Consider the following 17379-nt stretch of genomic DNA (forward strand, 5'->3'; position numbering starts at 1 on the left):
CAATGGAAGAATCATTTCTGAAGAATTGTGGCCAAGATCCCCAAATCTGTTTGGTCCAGGCTTCTTTCTGTGAGTTACTTAAAGAAATTGTTTATAGGAGCAACCCACACACCCTGCAGAAATTGAAGACAATCATTACCAATGCCATCCAGGAAATAGGTAGGGTACAGCTAACAAGAGTAACCAGGAACAAGGTCAGACATGTTGAAAAGTGCATAAAGGTGGATAGACATCATTTTCAACACCTGTAAATTATCATGAGAGTGTTTGCCAATAAACTGCTATTTATAGGGTAAATTAAGTGATGGGACCTCTTTAAGATGAACAACCTGTACTTACACGTAATCGCTAACATTTTGAATTTCACTGACAATACACAATAATCAGGAAAAAAAGAAATGCTACTATAAAATTTCACATCTAATTGGATAAAACTTACAAATATGTTTTTGAACCAATTTTTTTAATAATCAAAAACATTTTGATAGCTTAAATTTTTAAACATTAAAGGCTACAAAAATTGAAATTGTTTTGAAATCACGCTGACGCTTTTTTCAAAAGGTTTAGTATACTTTAATAATCTATTATAATCTAATAAATCTATTATGTTAGATTTACCATAATATAAAGATTATATCAATAAATATCAAACACTAACACTTGAAATGGAAAGTTTGCTAATTAGTTCATCAATTTTGTTGATAAACACTGCTATGCTCACACACATAACAATTGTGGGGAAGTGTTAAATGCAACAAAAAATACACTATGACATGTAAGAAGATCATGTAGAGCTTCGTGAACAATCCAAGTGGTGTTAAGTCTAAATAAGTAGGTGTCCCATGCAACATTAATTTTTCACAAAAAAATTGGGAAATTAAACCTTGTTAGAATTTAAATGGGACATTAATTATAAATACATCAGAAAAAAATTACAAGTGGGATCTATCAGACAAATTCTACAGAAAAAACTATGAGATACTTCTAAATATTAACAAAAACCACGTAATTAATATCTTCGTAACAAAATACAAAAATAAATAAAATTAAAGATTACAAAAGTAAGTTGTAAATCATTATGTTAAGAAATTCTCTTATAATATTTTTTACAAGGAAACTTGGACAAATTGGTTAAATTCTATATATAATTATGATTTCCACTTACCAACATTCATGCAGTTAATAAAATTAATCTAAATGGTAAAAGTCTGTTATATGCCCAGCAGATATTATATTATGTTAGACATAGTTGACAAAGTATAAGTTCCTCAGGACTTGCTAGGTGACATTAGTACTTATATAAGTGCATTAGATAATACCTCAATTTAAAAATATCATATAACAAGCTAACAGACATAAAACAAGAAACTTGACTTAATTTAAACCACAAACAAAATATTTAAACCAGTTAACTATAAAGCTGGAAAAGTAAAGCAGACTTGCAGAAATAATGAAACTTGTAGACTGTTAACTCAGTTAACTAACTTAAATAAGGAATTGCTTAATAAGCTTGAATTATGGTAATTAAAACTTGAATTATATAATAAAACATGATCGACATAATGTCAATAAACAGCGATTCATTACTAGACAACTAATGCCATCTAGAGGAGACTTACAAAACTGAGATGCAATTGAAGCTGATGTAGTACAATGTCTGCTGAGCATATAACAGGGTTTAACTGGCAATTTTTATGTTAAACAGACCTTTATAAAGTTCTATTCAACTATGTAGCTGATGTTACAAACTTAAAGAATAAAGAGTTCTAAACTTATTAATATTTGTATTTATGTAAAATGCTGTTTTGCAGCTACTTCGGAAGTCAGAAAAATGAATAACAAATTAGTTCAGTTATTTAACAATTAATTAACTAAATTTAGTTCACTTATATGTAATCAATAAATAAAATAATCTTCTTTTTTGTAATAAACTAATTAAAAATACCTATAAAAGTTACACAGGCCTATATCAGTAGAATAAATTCAAAATAAACATCTGCAAGTATAACCAATTTTTAAATCTACAAATAACCAATGTTTAAATAAATTCGTATTTTCAGATTGATAGCTAGAAATCCTCTTATCAACATATTAGAAAAAAATAAATAAAAACCACAATTAATCTTCTGTGATAGGTTATAAAAATTATGTTATGATGATAAAAAAAGTCTGTTTTCAGCAAGTGAAAAATAAATGTCAACTGAAATGTTCATACACGAAAAAAGCACATAAGGGGCAAATCAACATAAAAAATGTTTATGTTAAACTCAGATTAGTCAGGGAATCAAATCTGGTCCCACTTGAATCAAGCTTGAAGAATAACATACATATATTTTTTTTTAAATCAATCCACAGCGTCAAAATAATAATTATAATAGTAAATTGAGGAAGTCGAAAATTATTAAATGGTCTTACTTCATCAATATTTACCTTATAATGTAAAACGTACACAAGACACCTAATGAACGTTAACCTACAAGTTGATTTTCCTATTTCCTCTAAAGCATAACAAAATTTACTTGCTACTAGATAACGGAAGCAACTTCACAATAGAATTATAAAATCTTACAACACAAGCAGCCGACTAAATTTCAACAACACGAAACAAAATTTATTTTATTAAACTTTACAGGTTACCTTCCGTTCCATAGACCACCGAGAACCCTCTCACAACACACTAAAAACAATAAATCTGAGGAAGGTTAATAAGGGATTTCGTACCTGAATTCACCCTTAACAATTTTAACATTGATTCAAGATTTTTATTCAGAAGATTAATAAGAAACACTCAAATTACCTCGTACACCAGCACGCACTGTAAAACGAATTACACCTGGTAGGTATTGAGAGTTATAGTTAGGAAATAAAATAAAGTTACATTATATATTCACTTTCCTTTTTTAGATATTAATGATTATTTGTAGAATAAATTCGACTTCATACAAATGATCTGAATGATAATGCTTAATAGGATTTTTATTACTAAAAAGAAATTCTACTAAAAGATTATTAATCTGGATATTCGTAATGAATGGTTTCAAAAAAATTCTTTTTTGGAAAAAATAACAGAATTAGTGGTGATATTTTCAATAAAAATTGGTGGTACTCCTGGTTGATTGTACGTGGAGGCGCGTGGTTTCGTATTCATTCTGTACAGTAATGAATTAATGACAGTAACATTTTTTTGTCACATAAATCTGGTCATGTAATTCAGCCTATGAACAGTACTTTACCTATATGAGATTTATTATTTTTACTTACTTGTACGAAGTGTAGAAAGTATTGTGATCACGAAAATTATCGGTTTTCAGATTACAACGGAAATATTAATTTTTACTAGTTTCGGCGTGACGTCTGTACATACGTACGTACGTATGTATGTACTCGCATAACTCAAAAACGATTAGCCGTAGTATGTTGAAATTTTGGATATCGAACTGTAGTAACATCTAGTTGTGCACCTCCCCTTTTGATTGGAATCGACTAGACCAAAAGTGTCCAAAAAGCCCAAAATCCAAAAATCTTTGAACGTTTTCTTAATTGCAGTAATCAGTCCTCATTGAGATACTTTCAATATACGATATCATAAGTGGTACTTATTTTCATTGGTTCCAGAGTTATAGCCAAACAAGGTTTTAATTAATGAAATATTTGGATTGTACAAGGGAAAGACACATTGGTTTGAATCCGACATCATTTCCTTTTTTTAAACTTTTTTTAAAATTTAAATATATTGATTTATTAATAATTATTAGCCTCTGATTGTAAAAAAGTTTTTTTAACTAATTTTTTAATTTAAATATATTGATTTATTTATAATTATTAACCTCTGATTTAAAAAAAATGTGTATATGTAATATAATGGGCATACAAGGAAGTTATGTAGTGTCCACATCAGATTTTTTTTCTAGAAAAGATACGCAATGTGCTTATAAAGAAAGTAATGAAACTGTCTTATTTATTTAGTTAACTTCATAATAACAATAAAAGAATTAAATAATAAGAATACTCTACTACATAATAGATTACTATCATTTATATAAAATAACCATGGAGAAATAACAAAAAAAGAATTACATTTTATTATCAGGTTGAAATCAGCAGTAAGTGGTCACTGAAAGCCCTGCAAAAGTAGCTGAAACCATTATGACATGTTTAAAACCATTATATTAAAATCAATTTGGTCTGACATAACAGAAGCATTAAAATGATTACTTGGAAGCATAGTTTCTTGTATTTAAAAAATGAGTAAATTTTTTTTCTCCTTTAAGTGTAAAACAGATTTTATCTTACAGATCAATGCATCTATTAGGTTTTAAGATGCTAATTAATTCTGCTTGTAGTTATAAAAAATGTAAAAGAAAATATTTTAAATAATAAATTAAACAGCGTAATGAAATACATAATTTTTTTGTCTTACACATTATTTCTCAGATACAAATCTACCAGGACCCTCTAGTGACCATTACCTTTGGTAATAGATTGTCTTACCTGGCTCCAATGTCAATAATAAGTTAATAAAGTTATTACTGTTCTTTAATTCTTTTAACAAACTTTGGTTTACTTCACTTCAGAAAGTATGTGATCCACAGGCACAGAAGATAATCTTATTTAACATAGTATGATCTAAGAGCACTCATGTGGAATAGACTGTAGACGAACTTACAACACTTTTTTGTTTAGTACCAGTAAGTCATTCCTGAATGACGGAAACTAAAATAAAGATAGTAAATTTGATAATGTTATGCTAAGTTGTGTTATAGATTTGAGATTCAAATGTATGGATTTGAAATTCAAATTGAGGACTAATTAGTTTACTATATCAAGAAAAAGCAAAAGATTGTGGCGTAGTCCACATGTACAACAATAGGAAATGTGAGATACTCATTTCAATCATAGTCATGAAAGAACAGATCACATGCAGATATGATATATAAAATATTTGAAATTTACTGCTGATATCTCAAGAAAATTATACTTAGATTTATGTATAATAATAATAATACCTACTTCTTAGCAAATTTAACAGATTTGAATGTAGGATGTTGAGGTGTGGATAAACTCAGCAATGTACCATGATATTCTGTTTAGAACTAGTTTTAACTTCTGTGCCTGGCTTAGTCTACACTCAGAAATAATTTATCCACAGATGTCCTGCCAACAGAATTTGAAACCAGATTTCAGTATATGTGTAGCATCAATAGTGCTATTTTTTTAGTATATCAGTTGCTAACTGATTTTGTAATATTTCTGCTGAACCACTTGGTTGTCATCTGTTCCAAGTAAGTCTATCAATTGTGGCAACCAAACAACCAATCTATCCTTTTTTATGATCAATTGTGAAGGCTACTAATTCAAATGTGTAATTTAATGTTACAGAGATTTTTTCACTTATTAATTTTTTTATTCTTTTACTGATTTATTGGCTGAAGAAAATGCCCTAATAGAAGCTTTTTAAGAAAAATTCATTTATAACAATTTTTTTAGGCTGGCTTCAATTAAATAATCTAATACACATTCAAAGTTTTGGTAAAATATAATACATTTTAATCAGTCCCATATCAAGTACTGGGACAACTACTTGTGTGATTTTCTTTGTATATTATTCATTGTAATTTATTGTTGCCATATATTATTGTATAATGCAGTTGGTGTTATAATTTGATGCTTTATATTATTTGTCTCAATTACAACTTACACTGGCTTACAGTAACATAATAAGTTGTGCATTTCAAGAAATGTAAGTCAACTTTTTTAAATGATTTAGATAGTACGGGCACTTATCACAGTTTTTTTCATTATTGAATTAGCTAGAAAACTGAAGTTTAGCATAGTTATACCTGCATTTTTTTTGGGAGGGGGAAGTAAGCTCCCCCCAAAAAAAAATACATGTATTGGTGTAAAAATACATATATTCAAATGTACCGATACATAATAATCATATAATTAATATAAAAAAATAATAAAATCAGTAATTTTGACAATAATATCATTTACAATATTCAGAAATATTTGTAATGAAGATTGTTTCCACTTTAACAATAAATATTACTCATAAATAATATTATGACTTTTCTAAGGAATCACCAATCTTACAATCTTAGCCATAATGCTTATTAAGTATATGTGCAGGATTTTTAAAAAATAACTTATATATTTAAAAAAAAAATCTATATATATATATATATATATTCTATTAAGTAAAATAAACCACCTAGTACTGAATATTGAGAAGACAAATCTTACTTTAATTTTTCATGAAAGTACTTTCGCGGCATCCCACATCTTTAGTCATGATTGAAATAATTCCATTATTGCATAATAAAAATTAAAAAATAAAAATATTAAAATAATGAAAATTGTATATTAATTTAAACCGAAGAACTGGTTTAAATTAAATTAAGAAACTTAAATTAAAATTTTAATTAAAATTTAATTTAATCTAAATTAAATTAAGAACTTAATTTAATTAAGAACCTTCTCCCTCAAACACGTCTGATGGTTTATCAAATTGAAATTTTGTTTATAAATGTAATATTTTTCTAATAAATTGAACTTTGTCATCTTTTTTTAATTTCTAGTATTTTTAAATTTGTGTTAATATCAGAAGTTTAATAAAAATATTCAGATCAATTTTCAATTACAATAATAATAATTTAAATACCATTCTAGATTATATCCTTTTGTACTAATTACCCCTACATTGTCTGGGCTACCAAAAATTTATAAATTAATCATCCCAATGCGACCTTTAATCAATTTTAAATCTGCCCCCTGTTATATTATATCCAAAATGAATTTACTGAATATATTTAATATAAAGAATGTTACAAATTAAAAATAAATTAAATAGCTTAAATATAGATAAAGACATTAGAATGGTTAGTTATGACATAATTAATATGTCTGTTAGCATACCTACAGACTGTACCATAAAAATAGTAAAACAAAATTAGAAGGTAACCAAGAAAATCCAAAATTTATTAAAGGTATCTTCACTATTAGAAGAAACATTCATCAACAAAACTATTTTGAATTTAATAACAAATATTATAGACAATAAAATATATCAAACCCACAAAATTTCCACTAAAGCAATTATGTCAGAAATATATTTACAGTATTTTGAAAGTAAATTAGAACATAGCATCACTCATACACAAAGTTTTAATATTGACACAGTACGTAGATGATATTCTCATTATATTCGTATATAACCTGGTAATAAACCATGAATATCTAATAATATTTAACAAATTAAATTCTTATAAAAAATTTTTAAAATTCACATTTGAAATAGATAATAATAGAATGTTAAATTCTTTATATAGTATATAATAATAAACATCAGTATATAATAATATAACAACTCTTAAAAAATCAAATCACCCTTGTCTCATAAAATTAACACATATACAAATATGATTAATAGAGCAATCAAATATACAACATATATAATAACAAAGAAAGTCAAATAATGAAAAATTATCATCATAAAACATATAGCGGTTGAAAATGGATGTAATAATATTTTTGATTGTGATGGTACTAATATTGGAAAAACAAATAGATATTGCACAGTTGTCAAAAACACAATTACCACAATTACTACCTTACAACCGATATTTAACATGACACAAAATAGTAAAAAAATCATTTTTTTACTCTTTTGGTTATAATACAAACATTATAACCAACCGCATAATAAAATATTTAAAAACCAAATATAAAAATAAAATAAATAGTCTTTGTGAAATTTATAAAATTAAATGTAATGATTATGATGGTATTTACATAGGAAAAACAAATAGATTCTTTAAAACTAGATTTCTTGAACATTATAAAAATTACAAAATTAATCAATTAGGTTTATCTGATATGGCATACCATATAATAAATAATAAACATTCTATATTCTACATTCTTATATTAACACAAATTTAGAAATATTACAAAATTATATATTAGAAAAATATTACATATATAATTACAAACAAAATTTCAATTTAATAAACCATCAAACAGTGTTTGAGGGAGATAGTCTTATAAAAACTACAACAGATAGCAGCACTCATTTAAATTAATATGTGATTTTCATTATTTTAGTATTTTTATTTAAAAATTTTTTAATTATGCAGTAACAAAATTATTTCCTTAGGATGCAGGTTCTTGCGAAAGTACTTGAAAAATTAAGGTAAAATATGTCTTATCTCAATACTCTACTCTATTAGGTAGTTTATCTAATAGAATTTAAATATAATTTAACAGGACAGAGAAATAATATGAAAAAAAAAAGATTAATTTCATTAATATATATATATATATATATATATATATATATATATATATATAATATATATATATATATATATATATATATATATATATATATATATATATATATTTGTTTTATTAAATCAACCAAATTACAGAATAAATAAAGTAGGATGACTTACCTTATTCCACTATATATGCAGGGACGGTTTCACAATTTACTCGCTTTGTCAGCTGCATTACATATTCATCTCAAATTACATTACAAACTTCATAAAATATAATAACAACATATCATGCATTTATTTATTTTATTTAAAATTTAAAACCTTTAATCTTTTTATTTTAAGAATTTAATTATTTATTCAGTTAAATTAAAAACTAAAACAAACTTTAAAATATGAAAAATTAGTATTAAAAATTAAATTGTAAAAATTTTTACATATGTAAAAATATGATGTCAAGGCATAAAATCAATAAAAATAAAAATTAAAATCAAATAAAAATAATTTTAAGTATGCATATCGTCCATTTAACTGGAGTTACTTTACTATACTGATTGAAACATATTAAATTATACATCACAATCAAAATAGATGTTGGTGCTATCTACTGCAGCTTTCAAAATACTGTCAGCTCATATTCTGTCTGAAGGTTGATCATATTAAATTTATTCTTATGTTTTATATATATATCTTTATAAGTATCTTTATAAAATGTCTAATCCCTTACTACTATTATTTCTATTCATATTATATTTTTTAATTTCCAGTATTTTAAAATTTGTTCTATTATCAGATATTGTATGTTTAATCTTAATCAGATGATCAGATACATTGGAGAAACTCAGTTTACCTTTTTTATCATTTCTAAAGTGTCCCAAGAATCTAGCCTTAAAGGATCTAGTGATCTTTCCTATATAAATATGGTCACAATCATTATACTCAAATTTTATAAATACCATTCAAATTATATAAATCAGATGAATTATGTTTATTACTTATTAAGTGTTTTATTATGTGGTTATTTGTCTGGTCTGTGGGTTTAAATTTATTATTATCATAAGCCTTTGTAATATGTTGACTATTTTATCAATATATATATATTTTAAATTTACACTGTCAACTTTTTGTGTGCTGTTTAATGTTATTAAATGCGTATTATTTTTAATTTTTGATATTTGTTTATTTTATATATATATATATATATATATATTATTTACTAAAGAATTATAATAGCCATTATATGTAGCAATTTGTTTTGTAATGTCGATTTCTTTGTTTAATGTACTTTTATTTTCATTATACTTTGTATAATTAATTGCTCTATTTACCATGTTTGTGTAAGTACTAATTTTGTGTGATCACAGGTGATTTGAAGATCTATGTAGTATAATGATGGTTTTGTTCTAACAAACACATCTATGTGTTGTCTGCCTTTTCACTAGCCTGAAGTGTGTGAGTGCCAAATCATAACCGGGCGTCTATCCAGCTGCCCAAATACTTGATTGCAGGTTGAGAGGCAATTCTTTGACCCTCCAAAGTTACTGTCAGGTGGGTCCCTTTTTTGCTGCCAAAATTACAGCTGCCTCAGTTTTATCTGGAGCCATCTGCAGCCCTCACACATCCAATCGTTTATGGTACAATAGGCACTGCAGATGCTATCCGCAGCCTGCCTCTTGGCAGTAGCCAAGAAACAGGCTGCTACCTAGCAGCCTGCCTTGGAGCCCACCTCCACAACCAAAGCAAGATCGTCAGCATAGCCGACGAGACTGACCCCTGGGGAAAGCGGTAAACGAATAACCCCGTCATAGGCTGTGTTCTAAAGGATCGGTCCAAGGACCGACCCCTGTGGGACTTCCCTATCGATAGCACGCACTATTTCACCATCCTCAACCTGACAAAACAGGCGACGTCTCGTAAGGTAGGACGAGACAATCCTTACGAGACAGCCCGGAAGCCCTAAAGTCATCAATGATAGCCTAATTACCAAGTGGGTGATGCAATTAAAGGCGTTTTTTACATCAAATGTGACTAGTACACACACCTTACCAGACGTTCTATTCGGACCACCTCGTATAATTCGTTGTAGACACCCACCGGGTTGGTCTAGTGGTTAAACTCGACATCGCAAATCAGCTGATTTCGAAGTCGAAAGTTCTAAGGTTCAAATCCTCGTAAAGGCTTTTATACGGATTTGAATACTAAATCGTTGATACCGGCGTTATTTGGTGGTTGGGTTTCAATTAACCACACATCTCAGGAATGGTTGAACTGAGACTGTACAAGATTACACTTCATTTACACTCACACATATAATCTTCATTCATCCTCTGAAGTATTATCTGAACGGTAATTACCGGAGGCTAAACAGAAAAAAGAAAGAAAGAAGAAGAAAACCCGTCGCACGGACAGCGGATGCTGTGCTAAGGGCAGACCCTTGTGGACTGCCTTCGAGAAGTTCGTTCCAATGAGCATTAGGAACATCTACTGAGTCAGTAGATGGAACGATAAAAGCCACTGGGTCCAGGCATCTGATGCTCCAGCCTTGCATTTAAGTCCGCGCAGCACCTCCAGACTCACTGCCAGCGAGATCATAGTGGCTTAGTGGTCACTGGCGGTGTAGCCCTCTCAGACCCTCCATCCACGAATCCTGCAAGACAAATCTGGGGTGGCGAAAGTCACATCCACCACCGATCTGCTAGTGCCTCTTCTAAAAGTGTAGACTCCACCAATGTTCAAGATGCCAGATCGTGTATGGCAGCGAAATCAGCCAGAACACAACCTTTAGCATTCATTCTGGCCCTCCAAACAGTCGACCAGGCGTTGAAGTCTCCGGCAAGAAGGGCAAGCCGTCGGCCAGCAAGATCCCGGGAGATTTCCGTCAGCATTTCCCTATATTTTTTAAGGCTGATGTCGAGAGGTAGCAGGAATATTAATATATCCCGCCAATCCTCGCTCTAGCAAAGCCAATGCCCCGATAAACATCCCATACCGAGAGCGATGTACTAGGCCACAACCCTGTTCCGCTATCCTCGGAGTAGACCCAGCCCGGTCGGGCACGAGAAGAGCACGGCTCGGAGACAAGCGCAATATCCGCGTCCATCTCCGAGACGTATTTGGTCTGCATGTAATGCGCCAAAGACGAGGGTTTCGTGTTAATTTGAACGATCTTCATTAAGAGGCCAATAACTATCTGGTCCTCCCCCGGCTCACAATGCTACTTTTGCAAGTCAGGCATTTCGGTGTCCTCTTGCAATCTGCCGCGCGGTGTCTGCCCTACAGGAAACCATTCCAATTCGTACCCGACCATTTTGCACAATAGGGGTAGTATACGACGCCGGAAGTCGATAGGTCGGGTTTCATTTAAAATCAGTGAGACCCGGCTGAATCCCGGCTTAATAAAATGTATAATGCACCGGTAAAATGTATCTTCTTAAAAAAACAATAAAAATGTTTTTGGATGTTTTTGGGTGAAAAAGTTGTGGGGGGGTCCTGATCGGCAAAGATCCAGAAGGGTTTGGTTGAGGAAGGAAGGATAAAACGATTATGGGGGAAAAAGGAGCTTCCCCTTATAATCTAGCCAACGACTTAGAAAATATCTCTTACCTGAAATTTACGAAACTTTCACTAAGTTGTTGTTTACAAGTCAGCAGAAATTGTATAAACTCACACAGCCAACAGCCACACAAATATCATCTTTATTGCCAATGGCAATAAGGTCGATCCAGAAAAATTCTTAATAAAAAATGAGTTCGTAATCCTTTAATTCTAATAATATTCCATTCAACAGTTCCAATCTACAATTCCGAAAAATCCAGCAAAAAAACAAACAAAAAACGCAGAGCAGTACAACAGTCCTCACGGCAGTAATTCACTAACTCGACTCGAATATTTTATACTTGCAGACATTTTAATTGAAAAATTATACAATTTGTTTTTATTACATTAAACCTAAGCCATTTTTGATTAACTATCACCTTTTTTCTTTTTCTGTTTAGCCTCCAGAACCACCGCAAGGTATTATTTCAGAGGATGAATGAGGATGATATATATGTATGAATGTAAATGAACTATAGTCTAGTACAGTCTCAAGTCGACCGTTCCTCAGATGTGTGGTTAATTCAAACCCAATCACCAAAGAACACCGGTATCCACGATCTAGTATTCAAATCCGTATAAAAGTAATTGCCTTTACTAGGATTTGAACCTTAGAACTTTCGACTATTAAATATCACCTAATTCTAATAAGGTTTTCTTCAATATTTTTCCTTATTTCATATATACTTTCAGCTTCATAATCTAATGTTGTGTCATCAAATGCTGTGTCACTCTACCATTATATTTTCCACTACATAAATCACTTATTTATATAATAAATAAAATAATTCCAAGTACAGAAGTATGTGGGTTACCGTACTTAACAGTACCTTGAGAACTCATTTCTTATTCTAATTTGACCTGCTGAGATCTTTCCCTCAAATACGTTTTGAACCACTTACTGCATTGACATCTTATTCCAGCTTTCCCTAGTTTATCAAGCAAAATATTATGATCAACCCTGAAGACTTTTTTCGAATCCAAGAACAAACCCACTGCTTGTTGACCTTTGTTCTTACTTTCTATAATATGAGACATAAAATTCAAAAGGGCATCTTCAGCATTTTTTCCTTTGCAAAAACCTTATTGATTTTACTCAAAGTTTTGTTTTGTCAAGGAAATCTATTAATCTAAGTTTTATAATTATTTTCTAAAATTTCTGAAACCACAGGTAATAATGAAATAGGTCGCTAAGTATTTTGTTTATCATCGCTCTTAAATATAGGTACAACAACAATGTTTATAAATAAATATAGAGGGAAATTTACCTGTGCTCATACTCAAATTAAACAAACGAATCAACTAACTTCTTTTGTTATGTTAATCCCTATTCCATCTACTCCCATGACTTTTTATTTTTCATCCTTTTAATAATACTAATTATTTCCTCATATATAGATAATATTTTAGTATTTTACAATCCTGTTAAAGAAAACATATTCTAGCTGTTAAACAAATGGAAGAAATTCAACAATAAAATAGAATTTGCATATGAAAAAGAAAATAATTCTATTAATTTAAAAGGTATGTTAACATAAAAGTAGTAAGTGTATAACGGGGAAAGAATTATCTCTTAATAGATTATTAGAAATGACCAATGAATTGCTTTCAAATTATAAGGAAACAGTTTATTCAGGTGTGATTTACAAACATTATTCAATGTAATTACTAGTGGGGAATGTTGTTAATTATAACTATATCGATAAAATTTAGATTCCTCTTTATTGTGTTGAAAAACATATTCAATTTATGTTGTTTATTTTGTATGGCATTTGTGTCAGATTTAGTACCTGTGATAATAAACAACGTGCTTTCAGATCAGATTATTGAATTTTATCAGAGACTAATTGTGTGTAATTCTATATCTCTAAATCTACTTATAATTATAAAAATAAATATAATCAACATAACATTTCAAACACTATATATTAACGTTAATATACAGTGTTTCTAAAATGGTGAGCTGGGTATACTTTTTCGGATTCTACTTGTAAAATTAAACAAAAAGTATCTTTAGGAAAAATTATAATTTCTCCTTCGTTCTCCCACTGTCCGCCATTTTGCTATTTTTATATAAACATTTATGTCCAAGTTTGGATAGACGAATCAAATTAATATTTGGTAAGCGTTTTGGTAAAAAAAGTTTTAAAATTAGCAAAAAATCAGGAATTAAATACTTTTGCAAATTACAAAATGGCGGTCATGTTTATTTTTCAATCCCTTATGTCTCCGTAAATATTAGTTTTATCAAAATGTATGTTTATTGTTAAACATTTCCCTGTCATTTGCTAAAATATTAATCCTTTTATTTTGAACAAAATGACCTTTTATTTTTAAAATCGGGTATCAAATAGCCGAGTTATGGCAGAAAATTGATGCAATTTTGTGTCTGTTTTCATGTCCATGGGCGCGGTAACAAGGTTTTTGCCACTTTGGAGTCCAATCGGCACCAGTGATTAATATTGAGTTGACGTAATTCATCCAAGAATTCCAGTTAGCACATCTTGATCCCGTTGAGGAAGACCCCACCATGTAACGATTTCGGTCTCTACACCACCCTGTCCGTATCTAGTCCTTATCGGAGGTCATTTTCAATATCTCGGCATTGACATATTTAGTCTATCCTCAGCCAGGATGGCACTGATGCGAATGCCACAAGTGACATTCCCATCGGTGTACTACTATCATAATCTCATAAACAATACACATCATGTCAAGTCTTAAGACTGAATGCACTCACGGTAACGAAGGAACTGGACTATTAATCCGAAATAGCCAAAAGTGAGTTAGTTCAGCACACAACACAAAACATAAAGCATAATACAACAATAACTAACAAGAATACTAAAACACAATAACAGTAACAACACTAACACTAAACACCAAACAAAAGCAACAGCAAAACATAAATAATATAACACAACAACAAAACTTAAAGCGGGAAAACTCAAGCATTACCCTAAACCCCCTCAGCAATTGTTTCCTTTGTAAGATACATTACAAAATTTTTCACAATCGCCCATTCGGCCCAGTTCCTCCAATTACCACGGAGATCTAACGCCGACCCAACATGATATCGAGCCAACAAATAGTCTCCGTGCGCATCACCTCATATTTCGCACATTGTTATAACACGTGGTTAGCATCATCTAGTTATCCACATTGCGGACACATTCCGGAGTCTACCAGACCGAATTTCTGTAGTCTGTCCCCAAAAGAAATTGCATCACATACTTATTAGGGTGTATCCAAGAGGCGTCTCGCAAACCAACAACATCTGGAAAGTATCTTGAGAAAGATCTTGAGTATAACCCCCAGCCACTGTCTCATCCCATCTGGTCTGCCACAAGGCATTGCCATGTTGTTCAATCTCTCGAATTTTCTCTGAAGTCACCTCACCGGACTTCTTTGCAACGTAACGCTGTTGCTTCTTTGACGCAATCAAATCTATCGGTTTCACGCCTGCAATCACCAAGATCGCTTCCCGTGAAATTATACAGTAACCACCCGTTATTCTTAACAATATAAAGCGTTGAGCCCTCAGTAGAATATCTCGATAGCTTTTAAATTTCAGCCCCTTCCGCCAAACAGACACCGCACATAGCATAATAGCCTCGCACACACCCTTACACAGAATACTCATAGTCTTGAAATTAAGACCCCAATCAGGATTGACCATCCATCGAATACCACAGAAGGTGCTACAGGCCTTTCCCACGATGTATTGAAGGTGCTTTTTAAATTCCAATTTCTCATCAAGAAACACCCGAGGTGCTTTTGAACCTGAACGTACTTTATACGCTGCCTCATCCCACCAAGGAATAATATATTTAATAATAAATTTATTATTATATATTTAATTTAATTATTGCTTGAGTATTATTTTAATTAGTTTAACATTGAATTAATTGGTTCCTTTAAATAATTACTGTTCAATTTTCGGTTGTGATTTTTTACTACACTTGAACCATTTTGTTTTTTTTTTGCTTTAAATTGGCGTTTGAAGTTAGAGGTAGCTTTACTTGCCATTGAGGGGGGAAGTCCTTTTTTTAGTAATTTATTATTTAATTTAAGTTTAGGAATTTATTTATTGGGTTCCTTTATAGATGAATTTATTTTAAAATTCCATCTTTGCTTTTTTATTTGGCTTTAAGTTTATAATACATGTGAATTTTTGTTAGGCGTTTTATTCTTAAGGAATTAGTATTTATTATCAGTGTTAAGGTTTTTAAAGTTAAGTTTTTAATTGGAGTTATATTTTTTAGAACTAAAAAATGTTGTGCCAGCATTTGCGGTTATACATCAGGTTCAAGTTAATTTTTTTTAGGATTTTGTTTTATTGTATTTTTTATATTTTGTATTTAGGTGAAATTTATGCAATAATTTTTTTTTCTATTTAAGTTTGCGTATAAACCAGGATTAGGCATCCTGTTATTTAACATAAATTTTATTTTAAATTCTAAGGTAGTATATTTTGTTGATTGAAATTTAATAGATCTGGCGGTTTTTAAATCTTTTTAGAGGAACCTGTAGTTTAAATGATATTCCACGATTTTTTCTACCTTTTTTCTTGTATATCGCTGTCGTTGAGTGTAATGAAAATTTATTTATTTTTTTAGATTTATGTTAGGTCAAGATGCAGTTATAAGGATGTTACTATGGGTTACATTAATTTTTGTTTTTTGATTTCTTATTTTTATTAATTTTGAATTTTGGATTTAATAGTAATTTTTTTAAATTAATTTTTATGAATTTTGTTCTTAATTATGTACATATCGCCCGTCATTCTCATAAATTCAGATAAGTCGTAACAAAGTAGATGTACTGGAAAGTGTATCTAGAAACAGATTCTGGGTTATATTTATTTACAATAAATATTTTAACTGTTCAATTCAGTTGGGTCTGATAGTTTTTTTTTTTAAGAAAAAGTTTTTTGTGTCTTTTTTTAATTTGTTTTTTTTTTTTTTAATTTAGTTAATTGTACTGTAAGGGATAGTTAAATTTTAGTTTAGAAAAATTATTTTTTTTGAGCACCTTTGTATCAGGGTTGATTAATTTCTTAAATTTATTTTTTTCCCCCCGAATAATGAAGATTTACTTTAAACTGGATTTTATTGTTGAATAAGAATTATTCGTTTTGAAATGAAATTCGTTTTTTTTATCTGGTAATTTGAATTAATCAAGAATTTCTTTTTATTTTTTTTTTCATTTTGAAATTTTAAATTAAGATGGATAAGCTCTTTTTTTATATATAATTTATTTATTTTTGTTTTTTTCTTGGATTAACATCTTTCATCATTCTAAGTTCGTTGCAGATTAATTATTATTTTTTTAATAATTAATTTTTTTACTGGGTTTAAATTAATTTATTTATTTTTAATTATGATTAAATTGTATATTTAAAAATTTTATATATGAATTCGGCAAAAAATAATTTCGCCTGTTTATCAAAAACATGTCCTTTTGTTATTTATTTAAGGTTTAACCTGCTCAATGGTTTTAAATA

General features: G+C 29.6%; 1 protein-coding gene across 1 annotated transcript in view; it reads right to left on the reverse strand.

Annotated features, from left to right (window-relative positions):
• Pus1 (Pseudouridine synthase 1) overlaps window positions 1-2656 on the reverse strand; it is a 50605-nt gene extending 47949 nt beyond the window's left edge. Inside the window, exon 1 of the mRNA XM_075366366.1 lies at window positions 2638-2656. The gene's annotated coding sequence lies outside the window, so the exon portion shown is untranslated. The remainder of the gene's footprint in view (window positions 1-2637) is intronic.
• Window positions 2657-17379: the final 14723 nt, after the last annotated feature.

The sequence above is a fragment of the Lycorma delicatula genome, chromosome 5 (assembly GCF_047948215.1).
Source record: "Lycorma delicatula isolate Av1 chromosome 5, ASM4794821v1, whole genome shotgun sequence".
NCBI lineage: Eukaryota > Metazoa > Arthropoda > Insecta > Hemiptera > Fulgoridae > Lycorma > Lycorma delicatula.